Source organism: Tasmannia lanceolata, unplaced genomic scaffold (genome assembly GCF_043159265.1).
Source record: "Tasmannia lanceolata isolate RefF3 unplaced genomic scaffold, GAP_Taslan_0.1 ptg000018l, whole genome shotgun sequence".
NCBI lineage: Eukaryota > Viridiplantae > Streptophyta > Magnoliopsida > Canellales > Winteraceae > Tasmannia > Tasmannia lanceolata.
In genome coordinates, this window is record NW_027518695.1 from 19,267,520 (window position 1) to 19,273,519 (window position 6,000).

The window sequence follows — 6,000 nt, forward strand, 5'->3', positions numbered from 1 at the left end:
AGAGAGTAAAAAATCTCTCGTTTATATCACTTAGGTTTTAGAAAAACCTAAAAACATTGCCGTCTTTGCATTCCCATCGAGTGGTGGGAAATTAGGCAACTTTCACAACATCATCTCCTTTGTAAAGGAAAACACTAAGAAAACAGGATTCTGTTTTGAGAATAAAAATGGGAGTGATGTGATGGTTAATTTGAACTTTTTCACGATGCATTTAGTGCTTTTATGGAGATTTGAACTCCCTTATTTTACCTTTCAGTGGATGTGGCTCCGATGAATGATGCCCGTTTTTTTTCACAAAACGGGAATCAGCTATCTTTTATAAAGGTGATTAACCCTCACTATCATTCATAACAGGCTAGGAGGGGATCATTCCAAGCAAGGCTAGGGTGGCATTCAATGGTTCTTGTGCTCCTTGGCATGCCACGAAAGCAGACATGGAAGCAAGGTTTTAAATTTTGGTTTCGGTGTCGGTTTCATCCACCACCGAAACTGAAATGTCTCGGTTTCGGGGTGAAATTTCGGCCGAAATCTTGCAAAAATATGATTATGATTTCGTTTATTCTTTTTTTATTTCGACCGAAATGTCTAAAATTTCGGTGTCAATTTCGGCGATTGCGGTTGAAATTTCTGCTACTTTGGTGGAAATTATAATATTTCGGTAGAAATTTTGTAAAAAAAGACCAAAAATGAAATTCTAACCGACATTTCTACAAAATTTCGGCGAAATCTTGTAAAGAAATGACTTTATGTGAATTTCGTTCGGTTTGTGCCTCGGACAAAATATTTCGGACGAAATATTTCGGCCGAAACAAAATATTTCGGCCGAAACAAAATGTTTCGGCCGAAATTTAAAACCATGCATGGAAGAGGGGCGGATTTATCGGTTCCCTTTAAATGGGATTTTTTGTATAGTCATGCTAGGGATTCACAACTAAGACGCAACATTAACCCACGAATGATTTTTAACCACCTGTCAGGTTTTTGCTTATGGTGAAAACAATGATGATTAGATGTTACTCATTAAGAATTAAATCACGTGCTAAAAAGTCCTGGTCCTTTTAAGGAATGTTTTTTTGGTGGGAGGATCAATTTCTTATGGAAAATACTTCTAAAACGGATCCAGATAAAGTGGTCAGTAGGACCGATGGATTTACTGAGGGAAATGTTATCAGCACAACCATATTTTAATATTTGCACAATCCCAGCTGTCTTACCTTCTTTGCTTCGGTAGAGCTTTTTGGGAAATGTAATAACCATTCGAAAGCTCTATAAATATTTAAAACAATTAAGATGTTTTGTTGTGAAAAGGAAAAAAGTTTGAAAACGGGATTCCGTGTTGAAAATAAAAATGGGATGTACCTGACCATTGATTTTAACCTTTTTAAGGGGTTTATTTTTTTTTATGGGGATTTGAAATCCCTTCTTTTGTCTTTTTGTGGACGTGGCTCCATTGTTTGATGCCGGTTTTTTTTTCCCAAAATGTAATCCCGTTTTCCTAGCAGTTTATGGTATTTGTGGGGATACTAGCTCCTCTTCTTCTTTTTTTCACACGTGTCACAATGGAGGAAGCGTGCTTATTTTCAGCATGGGATCCATTTTTCCTAGCAACCGTCATTTCTTGCTATCTTAAGAAAAACATTAATCAATTACAAAGTGCAGTCTAATTAGCCATTGAAAAAATTAAGTGCTGTCTAACGATAGATCAGGTGGCAATTCCAAATCAAATCACACCAAGAGCGCACCGAGCTAAAGACAGATTTACCCTTTTTTACCTTATTTATATAGCGAGTGCTGCTAGCAAAACAGGATTTCGCTCGGAAGATAAATAGACACATGCGCAAAAGACAAAGGAGTGAGCCTGTATCCCCACAAAATGTAAAAATAAATTATGGGATTGATAAATAACCAGTCAATTCCCTTTATTTTGTGTAGGTAGGTTGGGATTGGACCTCCGACCACAAGGTGGCAAACGGGCCGTGCCGGCACGGCATGATTTGGTCACGGGTCGTGCCGTGCCAGCACGCCAAAGGGTGGGGGTTAGGCACGGCACAGCCCACGGCACGTGGCCCACTCGTGGCGTGCCGTGTCGTGCCGGCACGTTTTGGCACGTAACGGTTATTTTTTTTCAAACAAGTGCACTCTTGAAATTCCGAGAATATGTTTTTCTTTTCTACTGGAATTTTTCTCAAAATTTCGAGAATGCACTTGTTGGAAAAAATTGAAAAAATTTGCAAGTCATTTATGAAAAATTTACAAGTCAAATTGCAAGTAATTTAAAAACAAAGATCGATTGTGTCCGGAATATTTATCTAGGAACCCGGGCGGCACTTTAAAATTTTGTTAATATAGAAAATTATTAGAGGAGGACATAGAACCTTGCCTCTAACCCACCAACATACAAGAAAAAAAGAAAAAAGAATGAAGTACAAATACATTGTGAAGTACGAGTAGAAATTAACGACTTCAAAATTCGAATCTTCATATTTTTTCAGGTGAGTCGGTTGAGTCATCTTCTCTTCTGTCTTGTGCTCTATCATCTGCATCCAACCAGTCATTGAGGCACACGCATACCTCTACTGTTTTTGGTGACATTCTGCTCCGTGTGTCATCTAAGACCCTCTTGCCTGCACTAAAAGCAGACTCCGATGCTACTGTGGACACCGGGGGGTTAGTAGATCACGTGTCATGGCGGATAATACTAGATAACTTTTTTCATGTTCTTTCCACCATACCAAAACATCAAAACTCTCTCATTCATCAGGATTAAGGTAGCTTGAATAATCATTTCCCAAATATAATGATAGCTCATCAAAAGATGTACTACCACTATTTCTAGGTCTTTTTTGATTTATTAGTGACCAAAGTGGGTTATTTCTAGGTTGGTAGTTTTGTGAAGAACTCGATCTTCTATGTCCATGTTCTGTCTCATACAATGCATACATAGAATGTAATAAATTTGTAATCTCATCCATACTATGCCCAGATCCAATACCTGTGTTTTCATTGCATGCATCTAAAATGACCTCTAAACCTTGTAACTTGATCCTTGGGTCTATTATTGTACTTAAAAAATATAGAGGAATTTCTTGAAAATATTTTCTAAATTTGTCCTCCATTCTATGAAGTAGACTTCCATTTCCCAATCTCGATCTATTATTTTTAAAACAAATAGTAATTTTATATATTTGACCCAAAATTAATTGTGAAGTTGGATAGTAAACACCGGAAAGAAGATTAGTTGTATTTAAAAATACTTCTAATAAATCTGCAATAATTTCACAACTGTTCCAATATTCTAGAGATATAGTATGATTGCAAGGTGGAAGCATATGTTCTTGAAAAAATGTTGTAATTATAGTTTTGAACTCAAATGATACTTTTAACATTTTATAAGTTGAATTCCACCTAATTTTAATATCTAAGGGGATTTTTTGTAGTTTTTTCAATTTTTTTACATAAAATTTTAAATTCTTGTCTTCTATGCCCTAAAGACTGAATAAATTGAAGACTATTTTTAATAATCTCTATCTGTGGTGCAATTTCCGATAAACTATCTTGCACAGTTAAATTTAAAATATGGCATGCACATCTAATATGAAATAGTTGTCCATCTAAAATAGGTTTCAATTGAGATTTTAATAACCCTGTTGATGCAGTATTATTACTAGCATTATCGAAGCTAATAGAAAAAAATTTATTTTGAATTTTAAAATTGTGAACAGTAAATAATATATATTTTGATTTAGAATGACCATTATGCAGGAATTCTAATCGAGTAAAACTAAATATTCTTTTTTCTAACATCCAGTTCGAATTAATATAATGTCCTGTTACACAAATATAGCCTTCATTTTGTTTACTAGTCCAAATATCAGAAGTGAGTGCAATTTTTCCATTAAAATTTTCAAAACTTGAAATCAATTGTTCTTTGCTTTCAATAAATAATTTAAATGAATATGATTTTATAATATTTCTAGTCACTTTTTTAAAAGCAGGATTTAGAGCTTTTTTAATATAGTTTTCAAATCTTTTACTTTCAGGCATAATAAATGGTTGCTCATCTTGTATGATGTATGATGCTAGTTCTCTTCTATTCCTTTCTTGATAATAAGAAAAAGTTCCTAATGAACTAGAAGTTAGACTTAATTGGGTTTGTTTAGGGTCTAATAACTCATGCTTTGCACTACAAACAGTGGAATGCCTTGCCAAGTGCCCTGTTCCACCTTTACTCTTACAACTAAAAACTTTTTTACATAATTTATAAATAGCCCTTTGTTCTAAAACTCCCTTAGAATCCTTCTTTTCTTCAATGGTAAAGAACTTCTATACTTGTGAAATCCTACCTCTAGACGTTTTAGTACTAGGAACTTGACTCTCACTAGTACTACAAGGTCCTTCGGTAGGTTCAGGAGCAATTGTATATTCGGATTCTGGAGTATATGTATCATCATTCCAAGGTTCTACACAAGCCTCTAGTAATTCAACATTTCCCATGATTTCATTTGGTTGAAAATCGTGGTCACTTGAACCGGCCATTTTAAAAAAATTACAAAGATGGGCTATAAGTAAATTTTAAAAAATAAATTCTAAATACCTCAACTTTGCTTGAATCACACACTGATTTGTTAAGCACCTTCTTGAATATTAATTACCGCAAGTTGTTAAGCACCTCCTTAATCCCTTCTTCTTAATCGCTAATCGAAGTGCGTAACGGATAGAAGGATTAGAGAGAGTAATAAGAGAGAAGGATTAGAGAATTTGATGTAATAAGAGAATTTGATGTAATTAGAGAGAGTAAATGAAAGAGAGAGCAATAAGAGTGAGAGTAATAAGAAAGTAATAAGAGAGTAATTGAGGGTGAAAAATGAAGGGAGGGGGAGGGATATTTATAAGACTTGTAATATAATGAGTTACCAAATACCCCCAAAATATAGTTGTTGGGGAGGGTTATTTTGGTAAAAACATGTGTCGCCCCTAAAGTACCTCCAAATATAGTTGTTGGGGGGGTTATTTGGGTAAAAACAAGTAAAATCACTAATGTACCCCCCAAATATAGTTGTTAGGAGGGTTATTTTGGTAAAAACATGTGTATCCCTAAAGTACCCCTAAATATAGTTGTTGGGGGGTTATTTTAGTAAAAACATATGTAATCCCTAAAGTACCCCCAAATATAGTTGTTGGGAAGGGTATTTTTGGAACACAAGAAATTACACAATGTAATTTCCGAAATTACCCCCCTCACTAGCCGTTTTTTCTAACTTTAAGGGGTATTTTTGAGAAAACACAAAAAATTTCAAAAAAACACAAAAAAATAAAGGCAAAATTGCCAGTGGGCCGTGTCGTGCCGTGCCGCGGGCCGACAAGCCTAGCCCGGCACGGCCCACGTCACTGTAGCAATCGTGCCGTGTCGGGCGTGCCGCGGGCCGGCACGGCCCAATTGCCACCCTGACTCCGACCTCAGGGTTGAAGAACATACTCTTTACCATTGAGCTAGAGGCTCAACCCCTCGTCAGTCAATTCCCTGTTGAAATGGTGATGTATAATCACCACCACTTTTTTTGTATTTCCTTTGTTTTCTTGTTTCATTCTTGGAATGGGTCCCACTTGGTTTTTAAGTTGGGTATGTTGTAAATACGTAAAGGCAAGAAAGGGTTTAAAAGAAGAATTAGATAACTTGAGAGGCTTTTGAGTGGAGAAGAGAAGAGAGGAAAGATCTAGGGCAAGGAAAGAGGGGTTTCTCTTGGGGCACTAGTACGGTTTTTGTGGTGGAACAAAAACAATGATTTCTCTTCTTGTTTACTCAAGGTGGTTTTTCTAGTCAAAGGTAAAAGGAGAAAATCTAGGGCAAGAAGAGGGATTTTTCTCTTGGGTCTCTAGGAGGGCTTTTTGTGGTGAAACAAAAGTAACGCGATTCATCTTGAGGGTGAGAAGAAAGGTTAAAGCAAGGCCAGAGGGGTTTTCTCTTTAAGGTATAACATTCTTCTTCCATTGTCCTTCTCC